General features: G+C 42.6%; 1 protein-coding gene across 1 annotated transcript in view; it reads right to left on the bottom strand.

Annotated features, from left to right (window-relative positions):
- The window catches only part of LOC149224089 (Tryptophan/tyrosine permease), a 359744-nt gene that overhangs the window by 100482 nt on the left and 235071 nt on the right, over positions 1-24191 (bottom strand). The gene's annotated exons all lie outside the window — the stretch shown is intronic.

Raw genomic sequence — 24191 nt, forward strand, 5'->3', positions numbered from 1 at the left:
ATCAGATAGGAAACCTATTTTAATCACAAAAATTGCAAGAACTCATAAGAAAAGATAAATTTTTTTTTAATTTAAACCCAAAGGGCCAATATGTAATGTGGCCTCACCCACAAGTATTGGTACATAATTGTAGTACAGTTCAAGAGTCTTGTTAGCATTCAAAACGGCTTGGTTAAAAGGTAACTAGGGAATATGCCAATGTCACCTTACACAATCCCTTTGCACTTCAGGTTAGTGTTTGCTAGCCTCATGGGGATATCCCCATGCAAACTAGAGATAAAATATAAACCTGGGAAACAAATTACGCTTCCAAACTGTGATAATTACTTATTGTTATATAAAAATTAGACATAAATTTGCATGAAATAAATCCAGACAGCAAGCTGTCATGCAGATTTACACCTAAGTAAATAATTCTTCCTCAGTAACCATGCAAATCTGCTAGAACACACCTCAAATCTTCTCTTTTAAAGTGCAGATCTGTGTGTAAAAGAACCAAAAACAGCAAGCATGAAGTCCGGAAATCAATATTTGTGATCATAGTGCCTTGAATTCCATGAGTAAAGTATAAACTTAATTAAACAGGAGTAATTCCCAGTGTCAATTGATTCAGAAGATTCAAGTAAGCAAAGCAAACAACTAAGATTTAGCCAAACAACAAGGCGGTACTTTTATTCCAAAGCTGCAAGTACTAAAAAGTTTATAGCTATTGGATTCAACTTCAAAGAACTCCAAGGTATGTCAAAACACTTCCAAAGATCCTTCTCTCACCAAGTCCGAGGATGTAATTACATGAAAAAGATGAATCATGAGAACTGAAAATCCTTCTCTCACACTCAGTCGAACTGAAAAAATATGGGATGAGAAAACAATAGAACTCAGGCAATGAATGAATGAATAATCCTCACTACCCTTCCAACTCTTAAAAAGTAGTCATTGAGGTGTACAAAGACAATCTCCCTGAATAGAAGAGATAAAAATATGAAAATTCAAGAAAGGAAGCTCTCAAGGAGGAGGCATGAAAGAGAGAAGAAACAAAGATATGATGAGATAACTTCATCAATGTCCAACAAATGACCAAAAGTAGGTGAACAAGACTCCTTAGTACACAAGTATCAAGAGTGAATTGATCAAATTTTTCCCTCCAAAAGTGCATCCCAATACCTCCCAACTTGTACTTGATGATAAAAGCCCTAATCTGCAAGGGATAGCCTAAGAGGGTTCTACTAGGATGGCCACCATTGTCATCTAAGAAACCTATCCTCTTTACTTTAGGTTGGCCCTCCTTCAACTCAAACGGGGTATCCCTAGTAGGATTACTAAAGTTAAGCAACAAGACACAGGGTGATATGGGAGTAGTGTCACCCACCAAAATGGGTAACTCCATAGGAGAAAACGTTTTCTACCATCTTGGACATCCAACCAGCCAACAGCCCAACACATTGCTCATTGATGATGATGTCCTGGTTTCCTCTACCATCTGCATTGGTGTAATGTCTCCGACTTCTTGAGCATGAAAATATAATTCCCACTTGCCTAATTGTCTCCTTTAGTCGAGCAAGAGGGAAAATTGCTAAGGGGACTAAGGATTTTTGCCAAAATTTGATATTATTATTATTAATAATAATAAAAGGGGGCAAATTATTATTAATAAAAAGGGGCAAAAGTCACTTGGAGGAAATAAGTGGCTTCATCAATAAAATAATAAAAAATGGGAGTTCTAGAAGATTGGAGAAGATTCAACAAAGTCTTATAAAAAGGGAAGAGAAGGTCATTCCTCATCATTCTAATTTGTGATTATTCTCTTGATGATTGATTGGGGCTCAAGTGAGTTTAGCACGAGGGTTTCGAGTGGAACTCTCTACTAGTTTCGGTGAACTTAGAGTGTCACAGTTGGTTCTCAACTGATTTCGGTGGACTTCGAGTGCCACCCTAATTGGCTTGCGGGGAAAGTCATTCAAATTTTTCCATTGTGCCAGTTGGAGGTGAATTGGAGCTAATCGAGATATTATTCTTGGAGGGTCAAGTTACTCTTGCAGCTGGTTTATTTGGTTGAATTCCTTGGCACTGAAGAATTGAATGTCGAGTTTCATCTCTTCCAAAGGTTGTGTTTTGTTATCATTGAGGGGGGTTGTTACCCACCACCTGTGGATAGTGTATATAGGAGAAAAAAATTTCTCCTAGATGGTCCTAAGTTGGCAGCCACTAGATAAGCTCGATGTGTTATTTTCTCCACCACTTGAGCCAGCCATGTAGTCCCTCGCCCATTTGTTATAAATGTATTTTTGAAGGTGGGCCTCTCAACCCCAAAGGTATAACTTTCATTAGTTTAATTGAGTAATTTTGTTTACTTTTCATGGACACTTTTGGGCATGGATTGGTGAGGGGATTCAACAGAAAGAGTTGGCTAGGTCTGTTCTCTTGTCTCTTATGCTCAATTTGATGTTTAGCCTTGTAACCTAGCCCCGTGGGATCTCCTTTACTGGCCATTAGTTTAGGGTTGACACTACATGGGAAATCCAAATTTTGGTTGTGTGGTCACGCTTCCCGACACCATATACATCACTCTCTTCCACTCATTTTAGCCCCATTCATCTCTTTTCCCATCCCGGTCCACATGTGTCCATTGGGTCAACAAAGGGTTAGCCTTGCCCACACCTTGGGTCAAGCCTGGAACGATGCCCCGGAGGTGGATGCAGCTCAAAAGAAAAGAAAAAGCATAATTTGGCCACTCTCAACAGGAAAATGTACCACAAAATGAAAAATACGATCGAGACATACAAATATAGCACGAGGGAAAAGGCCAAACATAAGCTCTACCCCTCATATATGGCCATCACCCTGGTTCCTATGGGCCCTAAATAAGCCCCCTCCACATTAAGGAACCCATGGTTGTCCCAATCCTTGGTGGGAAATGAAATGCCCCACTTCAAAACGCTGTACCTACTCCTATATACCACACATCGTGCTCTCATCCCCTGGAGCCCCAAGCAATTACAAAGAAAAATCAATAAAAGGCAAAACACATATGAAGAAGGGTGGAAAAACAAAGGTCGAGGTAACTTATGTACCACGATTTCTCCCTCCTACACTCATATACCCAAGTGTGGGTTTCCCTCATTATAGCTACCCTTTGTCCCATCACATGTGGCCTGGATCATTCCCTTGACCCCCACTCTGTTCCATTATTATGTCACTTTCCACCTTCCACTTGATGGATGTACCATGGACATGTCACCCCATTTAAAGGTTGAAACCACCTAATAGGGTCCTTGGCTAACCTCTTTATTGAACTTGGTGACACTTATACATGCCAAAGCCCACTATGGAAGGGCATGCCACCATAAAGTGCCCCATTGGCTCCATGACTTGTAAGCTCTTTTACTTGATTATTCTAATGATTTGTTGTATCAAAGGGCAAAGGGGACGCATTGGATCTTATGCAAGATTGCAGGTGGGTCTCCATTTGGGGCTTTGTCTCCCTATACAGCGTCTTAACCTTCCAGAGGGCCACATTGGTACTTGTAGGGTGAGTGTTGAGAGCCATGGACCTCCACCATAATAGATATTGCTTCATGGATCCCTAGCAGCGCCCATTGATAGCTCGTGTTCCACCTTTTCAATGACGATGATGCACTTGGTTCACCATGCCCAGCCGGCTGCACACTTACACCATACACTTGGAAGATGTTCTAGGGTCCAGAGGATGTCTCCTGTTGTAGAGGGAGGGCTTATATCATCATCCTGGCACTTACAGATGGTCTACAGGCATTTTTGATCCACTTGGAGACCCATAAGTATGTCCTTCTGCCCCCACACCCACTTGGGAACACCACAAGTTCTTGCTTGGAAAACAAGGGGCCAACCCCTTGTCCACTATGTTTGGACTCCATTTCTACATCGTGGCACCCCTTGGACACCATTAGGCCTCCTCAAAGGCCCGACGACTCACTTTATTGATAATTTGACCCTCTTGAGAGGCTTATTCTTGTATTATTGAGCTATTTGGTGGGCTTGTCACCAAAAGTATTGTTATTATGCACATTATTTTATTCTAGGGGCATTTTTAGTCCAAATTAAGCCATTCAAATCCCTTAGAGGATTGTATAAATGGAAGAGAGGCATTCTCTCTCATAGACCATCACTTGGATTGGATTATTAGCTCTTTAGATATTTTCGCTATCCCTTTTGGTGGACGAGTTTGGATGTTATGGATGAATTTTGATGTTTGGATCTCTCTCTCTTGTCTTGGAACTTCATTATTGGCATAATTTGATGATTGGATATACTCTTTTGTACATGTAAGTGCTCTTTTCATGCTTAATCTTGTTATTTATTTTTGTCACATAAATGTTGTTGGGATATTTGCTATACAAGTTTGAAATCTACTGCTTTTCTATACGAATTAGTGGAAATTGTCATCTTTTATAGCGTTGCATCATGTCATGGGGCATGTATTGATGGGTGAATGTTCCGTGAGATAATTAGTGTTAAATATATCTCAATAAGTCATCAATTATTGCAAATCAAAATATAAATTCCTTGAAGTAGCTGCTCTCAAGCCCTGATGCCATGCAAGGTTGTTTGAAGGCCTCCTTGATTGGGTGAAGAATTTCCAAACAACAAATTCTCCTTGACTACATCTCACCCAAGGGACAAGGCACTAATCCTCCATAGGTGATCACTTTCAAAGCTTATTTCTCTCACCTTTCCCTCTTTTTCTAGGCCTAGCCTCCATAGGTCACCTAGGGCATCACTTTTCTCACAATTTAGCCATCCAAAGAATTTGATCTCTTGCCCACAATTGCGTTGGTGTGTCCTCTAGAGGCCCTCCAAATTTCACGAAATTCCGACGGTGGGACCTTAAGATATTTCAAGCCCTAGCTCGAAGATCGATTCTTGCCCTTGGTTTCCCATTGGCTAGTGACCTTATTGGGATCTGTTAGCTCTGCTACATACCTCAGTATTTGAAGATCAAAGACAGCTTGGCCGTGTTGTTTGTGCCTAACGAAAGCTCGCATTAGTCATTTTTCCTCTGCTCCTTCACTCCGTTCATACTCTCATAACCCCCACTACGTACGTTCTTTCCTCCAAAACCCGGAATAAGCCCAGCTTTTCCAAGCCCTGAGCGTAAGAACCTAAGCCCCATAAAACCACAGTCATGTGACCCCGCGCTCCCATAGTCCATCACCACCTTTTGATTGCAGCCGTTGATCACCACAACATGATCTAGCGGTCCCCGCTGCATTCAATGAACGATCCACCCGTTTATTTCCTCCACCGTCCGATCATCTACTACGCAATCCACCGGCATCCGCTTCTCCCGCGACCATAAACTAACCACTTGTTAACTCGCGATAAAGTGGTTTCCGTCACATCCCGTCTGCCACGCGTCATAGTCTGGGTGGAATCGCGCGCCTTTGTACGATTACCACTTGCCCCCCGACGGCGGTACGATAAATAACGCTTACCACCCGTCTACCCGTCACCACCGGTTAACCCCCGCGTATCTCCTCCGCCCGATAACTGTCGGATCTGTCTGCCTGAGATCCGACGGTTCACGCTTGTCTATTCTCGATTCCTCCCGCCAAGAGATCTCTGCCACCCATTCAATTGATCCAACGGCTGATATCTATTCCCCGGCCTACTCATGCGTCTGCCATGCAATCTTCTCGTCCTCAATCATTCCTTACTTCCGAATGACAAAGGTGGCCAGTGTTCGATACTCTGCGCAGTTACTCCTCAACAACTGCATTTAACAGAAAGGATGGCTGCGAGAGAAAGGACCAGCCTCGAGCAGGTAAATGCATCTAACAGCTATGGGACTTCACCCATACGACACTCCACCTGCTCAAGAAGGACAACAAAGCATCCAAGAAGATCAATTTTGTTCATTAAAGCAGGCAGATTGCATCAGAAACTCTATCAGACAGTTAAAGTGGTTGGTGGTCCATTATGACCCCTCCACGCATAGAATAGCAGAACATTTTTGTAATCAACCTCTATATATACCCAAAAAACAGATGTAATCAGGGTTGATGGTTGTTGTTTTGATGTAAGGTTCAACTTCTGGAGACTGTAACTACTTTGATACTTGCAGCGTCTGGTCTTCATTTTCAGCTAATACAAGCTTCTTTTGTTGTTAATTGCTCACTTTCCATTTCTACTCTGTTCTAGGCTGTGCCTGTTATGCATTTGTTCATGTGCTCTTGATATTTAGCATTAGAGGGGCTGTCATCCCAACTCTATGTTGAAGTCTAGTATGTATCATTGAATCCGTTATGCAGGTTTTTGTTTACTTCGTGCCAGAGAGCTGTCATCATGTCTGTGCATTAGGAAATAGATTCGCAGACCTCTTTACTGGTTGCAGCCGGCCATCACATGGTCTTGTGCATCTACTGGTGTGGTCAGTATTCTCCATGTTCACCTAATCCTCAAACTGTGAGTAATTGGTGGTTTAAAGCCTTGTAGTCTAGGGGTGTTCACCCATGTCTGTAGTTAAGCATAGTAGAAGTGGTTATCTGGCTTGAATATGCATCATTCCTTCCATTCATCCATTTCCAACATCATGTTGAGTTTGTAATGTTCCCGAGCATCTCCAAGATACAACCTAGGAGAGTTTCTTGGGGTGATAACATTAATTGGCGCCGTTGCCGGGGAAAGGAGATTGAAGCTCAGCTTCCCTGGGAGAACAACACAGTTCCACGCTTTGATGATAGACAACGTCTGGACACATTTCTGGTTGTAATCATCTATCTGGCGACTCCACTGAAGGAAGACCAACTTTTGGCGACTCCACATCACAGTCCTGGCTCAGTTTGTGAGGGATACTCAGAGAAATCCTCAGAAATCACCAGCTAACCCAGTGCCTGACCCTAAGAAGATCGTTAAGCAGAAGAAAACATCACAGAGAGGAGCATCAGGATCAGGTAAGCCTAAAAAATCTTATGTATCTCTGCAAGATAAGATTATAGCTGAGGATATATGGTTTGAAGATTTAGAGCCTAGCACTGTTAGTAAAGAAATACCTTCAGAGATTCATACAGCTCCTTGTTCTGTTAATTCCCCTTTGGATCTCAGTCCAAAGAAAGCCTCCTATACAATCCATCATATTCCTTTGTCCCTGTCATCTATTTCATTGCCTCCTACTATTCAGTCTGCCAGTATCCTTCCACATATCCCAGTCATGGCAGGCCAACAGGCACCCACGAAAATGGAAAGAATCATAGCTGCTAGGTACGGACCCTTGGTCTTGCCTGTTCCTTTGAATGCCATGCCTACAGGAGAATATCAGAAATACATGCCTAAGTTCACTAGTACAGAGGGAGTGACAGCTGAAGAACACCTCGAGTCTTTTTATAGTTATGCTGATAACTTAGATATCAGTGAAGATGATGTATGCATGAGAGTTTTTGTCCAGAGCCTCGATGGAGAGGCTAGAAAGTGGTTCAGAGAATTGGCCCCTAGGTCTATTACTGATATTGAAGCCCTAGATGATGCATTTTTGAAACACTGGGGAGATAAAAAAGACTTGTTGTATTACCATACTGAGTTTGGTAACCTAAAGAGGGAAAATGGGGAATCATTGCCTGATTTTAATAAAAGATTCAATCGTATGTATAGTAAGATACCAGCTGAAGTAAAGCCAACCCCCACCTCTGCCAAACTTGCCTATGCCAGTGCTTTTGACTCTAATTTCTGCCTGCTTTTAAGAGAAAGAAGATGTGCCACTCTAGCTGAAATGCAAGATGCAGCACTAGAGGTGGAATCTAATATTATGGCTGCAGAAAAGCTTAAAAGTCATGCTGATAGAAGGAGGCAGAGAGGTGAGGCTTCTTCTTCCTCTGCTTCATCTTCAGAACCCAAGTTAGATAAAATGACTAAGATGATAGAGTCATTGGCTGCTGAGATATCTACGCTGAAAGTTGAGCAGAGCTCTGGAAAAGCAAGGTTTCAAAACACATTTGCTCCAAGAAACCCAAATCCATTCAGAAGAGCAAATGAACAGTTATGAATCATTCAAAGGGGTAAAGAGACAAATGAAGAACAAAAGGTTAAAGCTCCTTTCCAAAATGTAGTCATGGAGGAGGAGCAGTTCGAAGACGAGGATGAAATTCGTTGCATGGAAGATAAGGGCAGCGCTGCATTTTTGACATTGGCTACATATGAAGAATCATTGCTGCAGAACCAAAATGGTCAAGAGTGGGACAGAGAGGCTGTTCTACAAACTGATGAATAGCAAAGATACAATCTAAGGTCAAAAGCAAGCAATGTCAAGGAGAGTCCTGCCCAAAGAGTTGTTGTCCAGACAGAGTCACAGAATATCAAACAGAAAAGACCAGCAGCTAATCCAGTCATCCTCAAAGCCCCAGCTCAAGAGGTAAGAGGTCCTGATAAGTACCCTTCCCCTTTCAGTTTTGAGTCAGAAGTTCAGAAGTTAAAAATATCTGTGCCTCTGATAGAACTGGTAAAGAGTGAAGTCTTTAGAAAGCCTATCCTTGATGCCCTTGAGTTGAAAGCCACACAAACCTCCACTGACTATGTCAATTTGTAAGATGATAAACCTACAGTTGTGCTTAGCCCCATGATTGAACCTGTTGATAATAATTCTTCATCATTTTATGTCTCCTTGACCATTCTTGACAAAATCCTCCACAATTGCCTACTAGACACAGGGGCCAGCCACAATTTGATGCCTAAAGCTGTCATGGAAGAGTTGGGCCTTGATATCACTAAACCATATCATGATTTATTCTCATTTGATTCAAGAAAAGTAAAATGTCTGGGATTGATCAAAGACCTGGCCATTACCCTAACTAAGTTGCCCATGAAGAGTATGATGATGGATATTGTGGTAGCAGATGTCCCTCGTAAGTTTGGCATGTTGTTGTCTAGAGGATGGATTAAGAGACTTGATGGGACATTACAGAATGACTTATCTTATGCCACTGTCCCAATCTTTAGAGGAGAAAGTAGCAGATTGTACAGAGAAGCACAGCTGGCCTACATCATCAGTGATGAGAAGAATCCTTCTAATCATCCCATATATGCCGTGGACACTGATTTTGGAGCTTGTATCCTCCAAATTGAAGAATCCCAGAAGGCCTCAATGCAGATCAATAAACCAGTCAATCAGGCTGAGGGAGAGCAAGGAAGTCAGGTTTGGGAGATGTTCTTTGATGGAGCATGTTCCAGGAAGACTGCAGGAACAGGGGTGGTGCTGATATCTCCAAAACAAGAGTGCACACATCTGTCATTTAAGCTGCCCTTTCAAGTTACCAACAATATAGCAGAGTATGAGGCTCTGATATTAGGCCTCAATGCAGCTAAAGACAGAGGAATCAGGAGCATAAAGGTGTTTGGAGACGTTGATCTTATCATTCAGCAAGTAAACAAAACATTTCGAGCAAAGCACCCAAGGCTGAAAGCATACAGAGACGAGGTATGGAGACTCAAAGATTCCTTTGATAATTTTTATATCTCATATATTCCTAGAGCCAAAAATCAGCTTGTTGATTCCCTTGTTGTGTCTGCTAGCATGTTTATCCCTCCCATGCCTCCCAGACTAGCTTATGAAGTCCAAATGAAATACCAACCATCCTTGCCTGATAATGTCCAGCATTGGAAAGTTTTTGAAGATGATGATGAAGTGAATAGGTTCCTGCAAGTCATTGATGAGTTTTTTGAAATGCAAATTGACCAAGATAATGAAGCTTTAGAAGATGACTCCCAGTCTCCGCTTAGAAATAAAATTGGCAAAGATAGCATTGTCCAACTTCCCAACAATCATATTCCTAAGGGTCTAATTCCTCTAGAAAGACTGTTTGACCAAAATGATGTGCCTTATAAGGCTGCCCAAAAAGAATACCAATCTACAGTCTGTAAGCATGATATAGGGAGTCCAGGTCAGCCCAAATATATAAGTCTGTCCACTCATCTATCCGCTGCCCAAAGTGCTGAATACTACAATCTAATGAAGCAATTTGTTGATGTCTTTGCCTGGGAATATAGTGACCTGAAAACATATGACAAAAAGATCATCCAGCATAAAATTCCTTTAGAGAAAGACACCATCCCTTTCAAGCAGAAGTTGAGACCAATAAATCCTATGCTCCTCCCTTTGATTGAAAAAGAAATAAAGAAGTTACTGACTGCCAAAATCATAGTTCCTCTCAGATATTCCAAATGGGTAGCCAACCTAGTAGTGGTGAGGAAGAAAAGTGGAGAAATCAGACTTTGCGTTGATTTCAAAAACTTAAACAAATGCTTCAAGAAAGACAACTATCCTCTACCCAAGATGGAGCATTTGTTGCAGAAGGTCTCAGGAGCCAAAGTGATGTCTTTCCTTGATGGATTTTCAGGGTATAATCAGGTTGTTGTACATCCAGATGACCAAGAGAAGACTGCATTCACCACTTCTTGGGGCACTTTTATGTATTCCAAGATGCCTTTTGGGTTGATGAATGCTGGAGCCACCTTTCAGAGAGCTATGGATATAGCATTTGTGGGAGAGAAGGATAATTTCGTCCTTATCTACCTTGATAATATAACAGTATACTCCAGCAGCCATCATAATCATTTGCAGCGTTTGAAAAAAGTGTTCCTGAAGTGCAGAAGGTTTGGGATTTCAGTCAATCCTAAAAAGTCACAATTTGCTTTAGAAGAAGGCAAGTTGTTAGGACATGTTGTTTTTGCTGCAGGTGTCAGAATCGACCCAGAAAGAATAAGGGAAATACAGACTTTATCTATCCCGAGATCAAAGAAGGATATCCAGTCCTTCCTGGGCAAAATAAATTTCGTAAGGAGGTTTATCCCAAATTTTGCAGAACTTGTAAAGCATATTACCTCCATGTTGAAAAAGGGGTCTGAGATAAAATGGACTGATATAGCAAGAAGATCCTTTGAGTCCATTAAGAAGGCTATCATGGAAGCTCCTACTCTAATAAGTCCAGATTACAGCAAGGAGTTCCACATATTTTCTTTTGCCTCTGAAGACACCCTTGCAGCAGTGTTATTGCAAGCAGATGAAGAAGGCTCAGGGCATCCAGTGGCTTTTTTCAGCAAAACATTAAGGGATGATGAGCTGAGGTATAATATCGTTGAAAAACAGGCATATGCTCTTATCAAGTCTTTGAAAGCTTTCAGAGTTTATATTCTGCATTCCAGGATAATTGCATATGTACCCTCTGCTTCAATAAAGGATGTTCTAACACAGCCTGATGTTGACGGAAGAAGGGCTAAATGGATTGCAAAGTTAATTGAATTTAATATAGAACTGAAGCCCACTAAGTTGGTCAGAGGTCAGGGCCTTGCCAAACTATTGGTTGAAGAAAATTGTAGGACATTGGACATAAATCTCGTGAGCACAGATGCAGAAAGTGGTCAAACAGTAGAAGAGGAAGCAGCTGAACCAGGGAAAGAACAGTCATTAGCAGAAAATCTAGCTTCTTGTGATTGGTACTCTGCAATAGCTAAATTTTTGCTGAAGCTAGAAGTTCCTCCAGGTCTTAGTTCAAGCCAAGCCAGAACCGTTAAGCTCAGGGCAGCAAAATATTGCATTCATGAAAATCTGCTCTATTGGAGGGATCCCTCTAGAATCCTGCTAAGGTGTCTGGACAAAGAACAATCCATTGAAGTCATGCAGCAGTTTCATTCCAGCATGTGTGGAGGACACCATTATTGGAAAACTACAGCCCACAAGATTCTCAGAGCTGGGTACTATTGGCCCACCTTGTTTTCTAATGTCTTTTCATTTGTTAAATCTTGTGACAGGTGCCAAAGATTTGAAGAGAAATAGCAATTGAAGTCCCTGCCCTTAAAACCAATACATGCAAATGGTCCTTTTCAGCAGTGGGGCTTGGATTTCATTAGAGAAATCAATCCTCATTCCAGTGGCCAGCACAGATGGATATTAGTCGCCACTGATTACTTCACTAAGTGGATTGAAGCAATCCCTACCAGAAAGGCTGATCATAATGTGGTCATGAAGTTCTTGACAGAGAATATCTTTACCAGGTTTGGTTGTCCACATAAATTAGTCACAGACAATGCAGCAGCCTTCAGGGCAAAGAAATTGGTGGATATATGTGATTCAATGGGCATTAAGCTGGTTCATTCCATCTCATATTACCCTCAAGGAAATGGCCTAGCAGAATCTTCCAACAAGAGCCTGATAAGGATAATCAAAAAGCTATTGGAGGACAACAAAAAGAGTTGGGATTCTAAGCTCAAGTATGCACTGTGGGCTGACAGAGTGACCATTAAGATATCCACAGGGAATTCTCCATTCAGGCTGGTATATGGCACTGAGGTTGTGTTCCCAATCCAGTTGATTCTCCCCGTGGCAAAGTTCCTGCAAGAAGAACATAATGAGGAAGAAGATATGGCAAAAAGAATCACTGATTTAGCAGAGGTACATCAAATCAGAGAACAGTTGGTTAAAAAGTCAGCAGCACATCAGAGGAAGATCAAGTAAGTCTTTGACAGAAAGACAAAATCAAATAATTTTCAAGTTGGAGACTTGGTTCTGAAGTGGGATGCACTGAAAGAGAAGAAAAGCAACCATGGGAAATTCGATGCTTTCTAGACAGGGCCTTTCATTATTTCTCAGATCCAAGGGAACAACACTTTTATACTGCAAAGTATGGGAGGAGAAGCAGTTTTTGATGGCTCAGTTAATGGGCGTTTCCTGAAAATTATCTGATTTAAGGTCTTTTGGCCTTAAAGTTGTAAATATATATATTATTTTATCAGTTTTAGTGTAGGTTCAGTCAGACTCCATGCCCAATGGAGCACTAGGAATTTTGCTAATTTGTTGTCATCGTAAAGGCATTGATCTACAGGTTCTTGAGACCTCACAGGGAGGATCTCATCCCCAGAAGGAGCCAATGTTAGCTCTGCTACATACTTTAGCATTTGAGGGTCAAAGACAGCTTGGCCGTGTTGTTTGTGCCTAAAGAAAGCTCGCATCAGTCATTCTTCTCCTGCTCCTTCACTCCGTTCATACTCTCATAAACCCCACTACCTACGTTCTTTCCTCCAAAACCCGGAATAAGCCTTGCTTTTCCAAGCCCTAAGCGCAAAACCTAAGCCCCGTAAAACCACAGTCATGTGACCCCGCGCTCCCATAGTCCATCACCACCTTTTGATCGCAGTCGTTGATCACCACAACTTGATCTAACGGTCCCCACTGCATTCAATGAACGATCCACCCGTTTATTTCCTCCACCATCTGATCATCTACTGCGCAATCCAACGGCATCCGCTTCTCCAGCGACCATAAACTAACCACTTGTTAACTCGCGATAAAGTGGTTTCCGTCACGTCCCGTCTACCACGCGTCGTAGTCTGGGTGGAATCGCGCGCCTTTGTACGATTACCACTTGCCCCCCGACGGCGGTGCGATAAATACCGCTTACCGCCGGTTAACCCCAGCGTATCTCCTCCACCCGATAACCGTCGGATCTGTCTGCCCGAGATCCGACGGTTCACGCTTGTCTATTCTCGATTGCTCCCGCCAAGAGATCTCTACCACCCATTCAATTGATCCAACAGTTGATATCTATTCCCCGACCTACTCACACGTCTGCCATGCAGTCTTCTCGTCCTCAATCATTCCTTACTTCCGGAGGACGAAGGTGGCCAGTGTTCAGTACTCTGCGCAGTTACTCCTCAACAACTGCATTTAACAGGAAGGATGGCTGCGAGAGAAAGGACCAGCCTCGAGCAGATAAATGCATCTAACAGCTATGGAACTTCACCCATACGACACTCCACCTGCTCGAGAAGGACAACAGAGCATCCAAGAAGATCAATTTTGTTCATTAAAGCAGGTAGATTGCATCAGAAACTCTATCAGACAGTTAAAGCGGTTGGTGGTCCATTATGACCCCTCCACGCATAGAATAGCAGAACATTTTTGTAATCAACCTCTATATATACCCAAAAAACAGATGTAATCGGGGTTGATGGTTGTTTTGATGTAAGGTTCAACTTCTGGAGACTGTAACTACTTTGATACTTGCAGCACCTGGTCTTCATTTTCAGCTAATACAAGCTTCTTTTGTTGTTAATTGCTCACTTTCCATTTCTACTCTGTTCTAGGTTGCGCCTGTTGTGCATTTGTTCATGTGCTCTTGATATTTATCATTAGAGGGGTTGTTATCCCACCTCTGTGTTGAAGTCTAGTATGTATCATTGAATGTGTTGTAAAAATCTCTGTTTTCCCACCCCGGTTTTTAGTTTCTACTTATTTCTCCCATGTAATTAAATGCCCATTCCCATAACCATACATTTAACAGACTGAAAAAAATAAATATTGCTAAAAACACAAATTCTGGAAATTTTTCAGAATGCTGGAAATTGCAGAATTAAAAATCAGCAATCAAAAACAGCCATTAAAACACTGATATTTTTGGTCAACTTGACCTTGGAAAAACCCCCTACAACTCTTGGGGAAAACCAGTTTGAGAGCTCTTCTTTATTTCTGAAAATTGCCTTTTTACAGTGAAAATTATTCAGCAAAAAATCAGCAAGCAAATTTACAACTTATCTCCTTTCCCGTGCCTCACAGCAATCTGGAAATTACAGCAAACAGGACAACAATAAATGCTGTACGGCCTCCGTTTTGTGTGAAGAAAAATCAGCAAACTGCTCCTCGATTTTTGTGCAAAAATCTGCCTTTCACTATGTGTTGAATCAGCTGTACAAATCTGCTCAACTGCTGCCTTGGAATGTGTGCCAAGCTGCTATCTCCTTCTCCTCCCTGCTCAGAAATCTCTCTTGCTCTCTTGCTCTCCTTCTCCCAATCTGCTCATGAAAGAATGAATGACCTTTTCCTCATTTTCCTCCTTTAATATAACTCCAAGTGACTTTTGGGTGATTCAAGTGACTTTTGGGTGATCTCTAAATCCAATGGCTGAAATAGATTTAGATCAATGGCTGAGAAAATGCTCATTTAAATCTCACTTTCTATTTTTTAATTCACCCCACTTTAATAAAGACCCACTTAGTCATTTATTTCCAAAGTCACTTTTCCTTTCTAATTTTTCATTTACTTTATAAAAATGACTTTAAAATTAGACTTAGTAACTTTATCACTTAAAGTCACTTTTAAATTAGATTTAACTTTATAAAATTATAAAGTCGCTTTAGGAGAAAAATTAAATTCTTTTGGACACTTTTCCCTAGGCCAAAGATCAAACCCTAAGGGAACCACCTGTCCTCCGGTACCAAATTTCAACACTACCTCTTACCGAGGAAGGTGTTCCTCACCACACCCATCTTGTCCCTGAAGTAGACATGCTTGCCCCGTGGTAAGGCTGTGGTAAGAATATCTGCAACCTGCTCATCAGTGGAAATATACTCAAGTTTCACAACTCCCTTCTGAACATAGTCTCTGATGAAATGATATCTGATCCCGATATGCTTTGACCTGTCATGAAATACTGGATTCTCCGTGAGTTTAATGCAACAAAGATTATCACAGTAAATCACTGAAGGTCTCAACGGCTGACCAAATAAGCCAAACAACATCTTGCGAAGCCAGATGGCCTCACAACTAGCTAGACTGGCTGCCATATACTCTACTTCCGCTGAACTCAGTGCTACTGACTGCTGCTTCCGGCTGAACCATGACACTACTGCTGAACCCAACCCAAAACAACACCCTGAAGTGCTCTTCCTATCAGAAGCACAAGCTGCCCAATCAGAATCAGTGTATCCTGCCAATCTCACTCCATCTCCCTGCCTGTAGTCCAGACCATAATCCACTGTCCCCTGCAAGTACTGCAAAATGTGTTTTGCAGCCACCCAGTGAACCTTCCTAGGCTCACAGATAAACTGACTCATCGTGTTGACTGCAAAACAGATATCTGGTCTAGTGTTGACCAAATACATCAAGGAACCAATCAGCTGCCTGTACAATGTGGGATCCACCAACTCGGAATCCGAAGCATGAAGCTTCTTCCAGTTGGTGATCATCGGTGTCGACATGGGTCTACAATCCTCCATGTGGAATCTGCTAAGGATGTCCACAATATACTTCCCCTGCCCCAAGAAGAAATGCCCCTCCTCCTGCCACACCTCCAAACCCAAAAAGGAATGCATCAAGCCGATGTCCTTCATCTCAAACTCCGCCGCAAGATCTCTCTTGCAGTGCTCTATGAGTCTCTCTACACCTGTAATGATCAAGTCATCCACATACAGCACCAGAATGAGAGGCTCCTCACCAATCACAATAAAGTAAAGGTTCGGATCTGCCTCACTCTTTGTGAAACCCATCCCCTGCAAGTATGCATCTATCCTGGAGTACCAAGCTCTGGGAGCTTGCTTCAAGCCATAAAGGGCCTTCTTCAATCTGCACACATGGGACTCCTTCCCATGCACCTCAAAGCCCTGTGGCTGCTCAATGTACACCTCCTCCTGTATGAAGCCATTGAGAAATGCGGTCTTCACATCCATCTGGTGGATCTTCCAACCCATCTCTGCTGCTATCGATATAATGGAGCGGATCGAAGTATATCGAGCCACGGGAGCGAAGGTCTCCTCATAATCAACTCCCTCTACCTGGGAGAACCCTCTAGCCACAAACCTCGCTTTGAATTTCTCAATGCTGTCATCTGCAGCATGCTTTACCTTGTAAAGCCATCTGGAAGTAACCACAGATTTGCCCTCAGGCCTCGGCACCACCTCCCAAACAACATTCTTCATGATAGAAGAATACTCCTCCTGCATGGCCTCTCTCCAGACCTGCTGGCTAGCTGCCTCCTCATAGCTAGAAGGCTCAGAGTCAAGGATGCTGGTAACCATCGCCATATAGCTACAAAACCTCTCAGGTGGTCTACTCTCTCTGACCGGCCTCTTCGGCTCAGCAACAGATGTGGCATCTCTCAACGTGTCCTGAAGCCACTTGGGCTTCCTCTTCCCTGAGCATGCTTCTCCCATAGGAGAATGAAACTCCTCCTCCTCATCACCATCAGTAGCCTGAACTCCTGACTGTCTGTCTGCTGTCCTCCTGCCTGCACCTGAACCTGTAGAAGCTGAGGTACCGTGTGAACTGTCCATCAGTGGACTCCCTAGTGAACTGCTCTGTGAACTGCTCTGCATGCTGCCCGGAGCACCACCCCTCTGGCTCGGCGAGCCACTGCTCACTGATGGACCTGACATCCTCATGGATGTACCTCCGGATCCTCCTGATCCCTGCCCACTGGATCCCTGCGACTGACTCAACTGCTGCTGAGGGTCTGGCTGATCCAGATACTCTAACTCCCGTGACCTCCTAAAGGCCCTGTCCTCCTCGAACTTCACATCCCGTCTGACAACAACTCTCCTCTGTGCAGGAATGTAAATCCGAAAAGCCTTTGAGGTCTCACTGTAGCCCACAAAGATACCCTTCTCTGCGGTGGGCTCTAGTTTGGTCCTCTTCTCCTTGGGTATATAGGAGTATGTTATGCATCCAAAGATATGAAGATGACCAATATCAGGCTTCTTCCCAGAGAAAGCCTCCTCCGGAGTCATGTGCCCCAAGGCACGATGCGGACTCCTGTTCTGCAAGTAAACAGCTGTGTTGCAGGCTTCTGCCCACAAGAACAATGGCAACCCCTGATCATGTAACATGGCTTTGGCAGCCCCTATGATGGATCTATTCTTCCTCTCTGCAACTCCGTTCTGATGGGGGTTGTAAGGAACAGTGAACTCCCTCCTAATGCCTGCCTCCGCACAATAGTCAACAAACTCTCCAAGGGTGTACTCTCCTCCATTGTCCGACCTCAAGGACTTGATCTTTCGACCTGTCTGAGTCTCCACAAGAGCTCTGAACTCCTGAAACCGCTTGAAGACCTCACTCTTGGTCTTCAAAAAATAAATTCAGGTCCTCCTGGAGTGATCATCAATGAATAACACATAGTACTCATATCCACTCAAGGAAACATGAGACATCCGACCGCTCACATCGGAATGAATCAAATCAAGTATCCCCGTCGCTCTGCTGTCACTGCTGGGAAAAGGGGATTTGGCAAACTTGCCCATCGCACAACCTCTGCAAGTATCAAAGTGATCAGTACTGAAATCTGGCACACCTGTAGTGATCTCCCGCAATGTCCTCAAGGCTCCATGATACATATGTCCCATCCTGCGGTGCCAAATCTCACACAGCTCAGAACTGCTAGCTCTGTTGTCGGTACTACTGCTCAATGCCAAAAGGGGTTGGAATGCAAACTTGTACACCTTTGCATGGTGTACACCTATCACTCTAGCTGAATCAGCTGGAGTGCCCCTGGGATACATCAACACCTGTCCTCCCCTGAACAGTACCTCATATCCTCTGTCCTCCAAAGCTGAGACAGATATGAGGTTCTTCCTCATCCCTGGCACATAAAGAACCTCTGACACCTTCAAGGGAGGTTTGGACTCCCTCTGAAATGTCACTGTCCCCACCCCAACTGCTCTAACAACTCTGTCATCACCGAGTACTACCTCGATATCAGTGCCACTCTCTGAAAGCTCTGAGAAGTACTCACGGACTCCTGTCATGTGACGTGAAGCCCCACTGTCCACATACCAGATACCTGAAGATGCTCCGCTAATCGAGGGAAAAGCATGCTCCCTCTGAACCTGTGTGGCAGGTGATCCTGCACTAGAGGACTCACAGGTAGTGAACGCAAACTCTCGGTCAAAACGACCAGCAAAGTCCTCAATCTCTGCTGAAGCTGCCACTTCCTGGTTCTTCCCCTTCTTCTTCTTTTTCTCCGGACACACAACTGCATAGTGTCCCATATTTTGACAATTCCAACACTTCACCTTGGAATAGTCCTTCTGTGTGTTCCCCTGTTTATCTTTACCTTTGCCTTTCTTGCCTCCTGCCACCAGTGCTATGTCCTTATCCTGCTCAACTGGCTTGGCTGCCCCACGCTGACCTTTAGCACTCAAGCTCCGAAACCATGTAAAAATCTCTGTTTTCCCACCCCGGTTTTCAGTTTCTCCTTATTTCTCCCATGTAATTAAATGCCCATTCCCATAACCATACATTTAATAGACTGAAAAAAATAAATATTGCTAAAAACACAAATTTTGGAAATTTTTCAGAATGCTGGAAATTGCAGAATTAAAAATCAGCAATCAAAAACAGCCATTAAAACACATTAAAACGCTGATATTTTTGGTCAACTTCACCTTGGAAAAACCCCCTACAACTCTTGGGGAAAACCAGTTTGAGAGCTCTTCTTTATTTCTGAAAATTGTCTTTTTACAGTGAGAATTATTCAGCAAAAAATCAGCAAGCAAATTTACAACTTATCTCCTTTCCCGTGCCTCACAGCAATCTGGAAATTACAGCAAACAGGACAGCAATAAATGCTGTACGGCCTCCGTTTTGTGTGCAGAAAAATCAGCAAACTGCTCCTCGATTTTTGTGCAAAAATCTGCCTTTCACTATGTGCTGAATCAGCTGTACAAATCTGCTCAACTGCTGCCTTGGAATGTGTGCCAAGCTGCTGTCTCCTTCTCCTCCCTGCTCAGAAATCTCTCTTGCTCTCTTGCTCTCCTTCTCCCAATCTGCTCATGAAAAAATGAATGACCTTTTCCTCATTTTCCTCCTTTAATATAACTCCAAGTGACTTTTGGGTGATCCAAGTGACTTTTGGGTGATCTCTAAATCCAATGGCTGAAATAGATTTAGATCAATGGCTGAGATTAAATGCTCATTTAAATCTCACTTTCTATTTTTTAATTCACCCCACTTTAATAAAGACCCACTTAGTCATTTATTTCCAAAGTCACTTTTCCTTTCTAATTTTTCATTTACTTTATAAAAGTTACTTTAAAATTAGACTTAGTAACTTTATCACTTAAAGTCACTTTTAAATTAGATTTAACTTTATAAAATTATAAAGTCACTTTAGGAGAAAAATTAAATTCTTTTGGACACTTTTCCCTAGGCCAAAGATCAAAGCCTAAGGGAACCACCTGTCCTCCGGTACCAAATTTCAACATGTGTTATGCAGGTTTTTGTTTACTTCGTGCCAGAGAGTTGTCATCCTGTCTGTGCATTAAGAAATATATTCACAGACCTCTTTGTTGGTTGCAGCTGGCCATCACATGGTCTTGTGCATCTACTGATGTGGTCAGTATTCTCCATGTTCACCTAATCCTCAAACTATGAGTAATTGGTGGTTTAAAGCCTTGTAGTCTGGGGGTGTTCACCCATGTCTGGAGTTAAGCATAGTAGAAGTGGTTATCTAGCTTGAATATGCATCATTCCTTCCATTCATCCATTTCCAACATCATGTTGAGTTTGTAATGTTCCCGAGCATCTCCGAGATACAACCTATGAGAGTTTCTTGGGGTGATAACAGGATCATAGCATTAAATCATCAAAAGAATATTCTTTCTTTGATCCCCTTCCCTTCCCTAATTAGGTCAAGTACATCCTTGGTTGATCAACTCCATATCCTTGACCTAATTTTGGGTCCACTTGGCCCTTTATGGTCTCACAACTTGTTGACTCCAATTCCACAAAGATCACTTAGAAGCCAAGCATCCATAAGGCCTTTTGAGACTAGGGGTTTCCTTGATAAGACATATTCTCAAACCCTAACCTCAAAAGCCCTTTAGGCCCTTCCTAGAGAGCCTATCACCTTGCTTCTAAAGCAAGCAACCCATTTAACTGAGTCTCTCTTGTGAATAGGCCTTAGGAATCACTCCTTATCTTTCCATCGATCCATTCATCTTGTGATTCCTCATATACCGGGTCTCCTCCCATCGGTGAAAGTCTGTAAAGAGTAGGGAGCCTTAGATGAGTTGACAGTGGGCTATTGCCTCATTGTTTCCCTTGACCTAGTAGTTGCCCTATAGGATCTCTTCCTAGGACCCCTGCTAGTTTGAGCGATAACATTTTGGCGTCATTGCCAAGGACACGAGATGTGTGTCTTGTTCCCCATATGACAATATTAACACAATGACAAACAATTCTTGGCAACTCGATTGGAAGAACGAAGCCCTAGTTCTTCATTAAACTTCAAAGCTAATGCTTGTAGGGTGAAGCAAGCATCTATCAAGGCATTTTAATTCACCCTGGCGACTCCATTTTAATCTTAATATGAAAAATCATGAAAAATGGACTATTGTCAAAGAGAGATTAATCTTGGTTTTACATTTGCAAAACTCAATGACCAAGACCTTCAAGAACTGCAAAAGGATGTGGATAAATATGTTGAATTTTATCAAGGTTTATTGGAGGATATGGATAAGGAATTCATGCTCAGGTTTCATAAGTCAACACAAAAGCAACTCTACATAATGATGTGTGCCTATGAGAAGGATCCTAGTCGTCTCCTTGACTTTGTTGGCCTAACCTGTGCTTTTAATATTCTGACTGACCTAATCAATGACAAATATTATAATCAGTCGCAAAGCCCCACAAAAGGCAATCAATTGGATGATCAAGGTGACATTGAAGAAAGTTCAAGTGTGAAGGATCATCATCAAAGTGAGGAATATATGGAAGAGTGGAATCAATCTGACGAAGTTGGAGAGGACCTTGGGAACCTAAATAATGAGCAAAAAGATGAGTCCTCCTTGGGTCCACATGATGAAAAGGATGATTTTGTGAACACATGTGTTGGGGAAGATGAGGCTATGGAAAGTGAAGTTGAGGTTGACCTTACCTTTCTCAAGGATATTACTCCTGATGACTCTCCTTTTGAGAACCTTGGGGAAGGTGATCCCATTAGCCCCTTGGAAGATTACATTGAAGATTACTTCCGCATTGAAAAGGGGAAATGGGAAATTGTTGGTCCTCAATTTGATCTTGCTCCCATTTATGATACCGATAAGGAGGATGATGTTGAGACTGGTCTTCCATTTCTCTCGGGCATTATTTATGATGACATATCTATCGATACCCTTGGGAAGGAGAATTATTATTTTCCCTTGCATGAAGAGGGGCAATTGGAAGTAATCGATTCTCCTTTTAGGAAAGACCCAATCTTTGATACTAATAATGATGAAATCGACAAAGCTCCCACCTATCCTCCTTATGATTCTATATTCAAATCACTTGAGCCTTTAAATTATGATTTTGAGGAGAAAAAACCGATGAATATGAGACTTCACCCTCCCCTTTGCCTTTTTCTCTCGTTCATCATCTTGAGTCTTCCACAAGTGATTCCCTCACCCCTTTTCGTATGATCTCCAATGACCATGGGCCCTTTCACCTCCCTAGGTATGATGTTGAGGAAGAACCATCCACTAGATGCATCCCTCCTTCCCCCTCATACCCTCAGGGTTGTGAATACAATCACTCCATTGAGCAACCAATATGTTGTCCCCTTCCGTGTCCCAAGTCTCCTTTCTCTTCCCATCATGACCTTCTGAAGCATAATATTATGAGCAATGATTGTGATAGGGAGTTCTTAAGGGTGATCATTCATTCCACCATTGTGTACTTAGAGGGAAAGCCCCACACTTATGGATTGACTTATTTTCCTTCTCCTACGGCTTCCTCCTACCTCGCATGGAAATCATATTTCCCACCACCCACTGGCTTCATTCTCTCCGTGATTGTGCCAACATTCTATTTGAGATTTTCAACATAAGGAATCATATTGGCAGGCAGATGCATATTGATATGATGAAATGTTGGTTGCACTGGCATTATGATTACACTTAGTATTAACATTGTACTATATGCATGTTAGGGTAGAATGCATTGCATGCTCATTTCCTCATCAAGACTAACATCATATGATATTTTCATGATAGATTAGTTGCATTTAGATTAAACTGCATTTGAAAATTTATTTAATATGAATTTACTAGGTGATTTTTAGTGGCCTAATACCAAGCATGGGTGATCATAAGACACCACACCACAAAAACATGTTGCCCCGTGTGTTTGGTCTTTGATATGTGCAAGTAACAGGTCTGTGATACCAAGAGATTCCTAGTGTTCTCATAACCTGTCGTTCGAGTAGCTTCATGCACCTCTTTGAGAACTCATGTCCCAGTTGGATCCAGATATTACCCACCACTTGTGGGTAATGTATATAGGAGAAAAAAAATTCTCCTAGATCGTCCTCAGCTGGCAGTCTGTAGCCCCTTGCAACCACTAGATAGCTCGATGTGTCGTTTTCTCCACCACCTAAGCTAGCCATGTAGTCCCTCGCCCATCCATTATGAATGTATGATTGAAGGTGGGCCTCCCAACCCCAAACGTATGACCTTTCATTGGTTTAATTGAGTAATTTTGTTTACTTTTCCTGGACACTTTTGGCAATGGATTGGTGGGGGGATTCGGTGGAAAGAGTGGGCTAGATCTGTGCTTGTCAGACTACGATGTAACTCCTCAAATGTAATCGTATTATTCATTCAGGTTGTTCATTATTATATACAAGAGGGAGTGATTGTTCAATTCATCTCCCAATGACTCTCCATTTTCTCTATTATTTATTTACACTAATTATAGTTGTTCACCCAATCCCTATGATTAGGTGTCAACATTCCCCCCCTTAATCTGAAGGGATGTTGGTGAGTCCAAGCATCGTTCTGAATCTTTCAAGCTTTTCTCTTCCAAACGCTTTGGTGAAGATGTCTGCAATCTGCTCATTAGTGGAACAATGGCGAAGATGGATTGTTTTGGCCTCAACATGATGTCGAATGAGATGATATTTTGTATTGATGTGCTTCATTCGATCATGGAACTTTGGGTTCTTGGCCAACTTTATTGCTGAGGTATTGTCAATCATGAGTGGAGTCGAATGTACTTGTTTTACCTGCAAATCTTCCAGAATTTTTCTGAGCCACACAATTTCTTTTGTTGCCTCAATTGCTGCCACATATTCTACCTCTGTTGTGGAATCCACTGTAACTTATTGTTTGTGTGATCTCCAGGAGACAGCTCCTGATCCAAGACTCATAGCATAACCCGAAGTAGATACCCCAATTCCTTTGTCTCCATCGAAGTCTAAATCAAAGTATCCAATCAAGCTGAAGTCGCCCACCTATGTATACATGATTCCAAAGTCTTGAGTTCCCTTCAAGTACTTTAGAACTCTTTTTGCAGCAGACCAATGTCCCTCACAAGCAGTGTTGCGGGGGAGCCCCCCCCCCCCCCCGATCCGCTCTCAATCCACGCTCCGGGCAGGGGCGACTCAGGAGCAGGTCGGGAGCGCGCTCCCAGAAAAAAATTTCCACTC

This window comes from Pinus tabuliformis, chromosome Q (genome assembly GCF_031772625.1).
Source record: "Pinus tabuliformis cultivar Carrire ecotype Pingquan chromosome Q, CPIR1, whole genome shotgun sequence".
NCBI lineage: Eukaryota > Viridiplantae > Streptophyta > Pinopsida > Pinales > Pinaceae > Pinus > Pinus tabuliformis.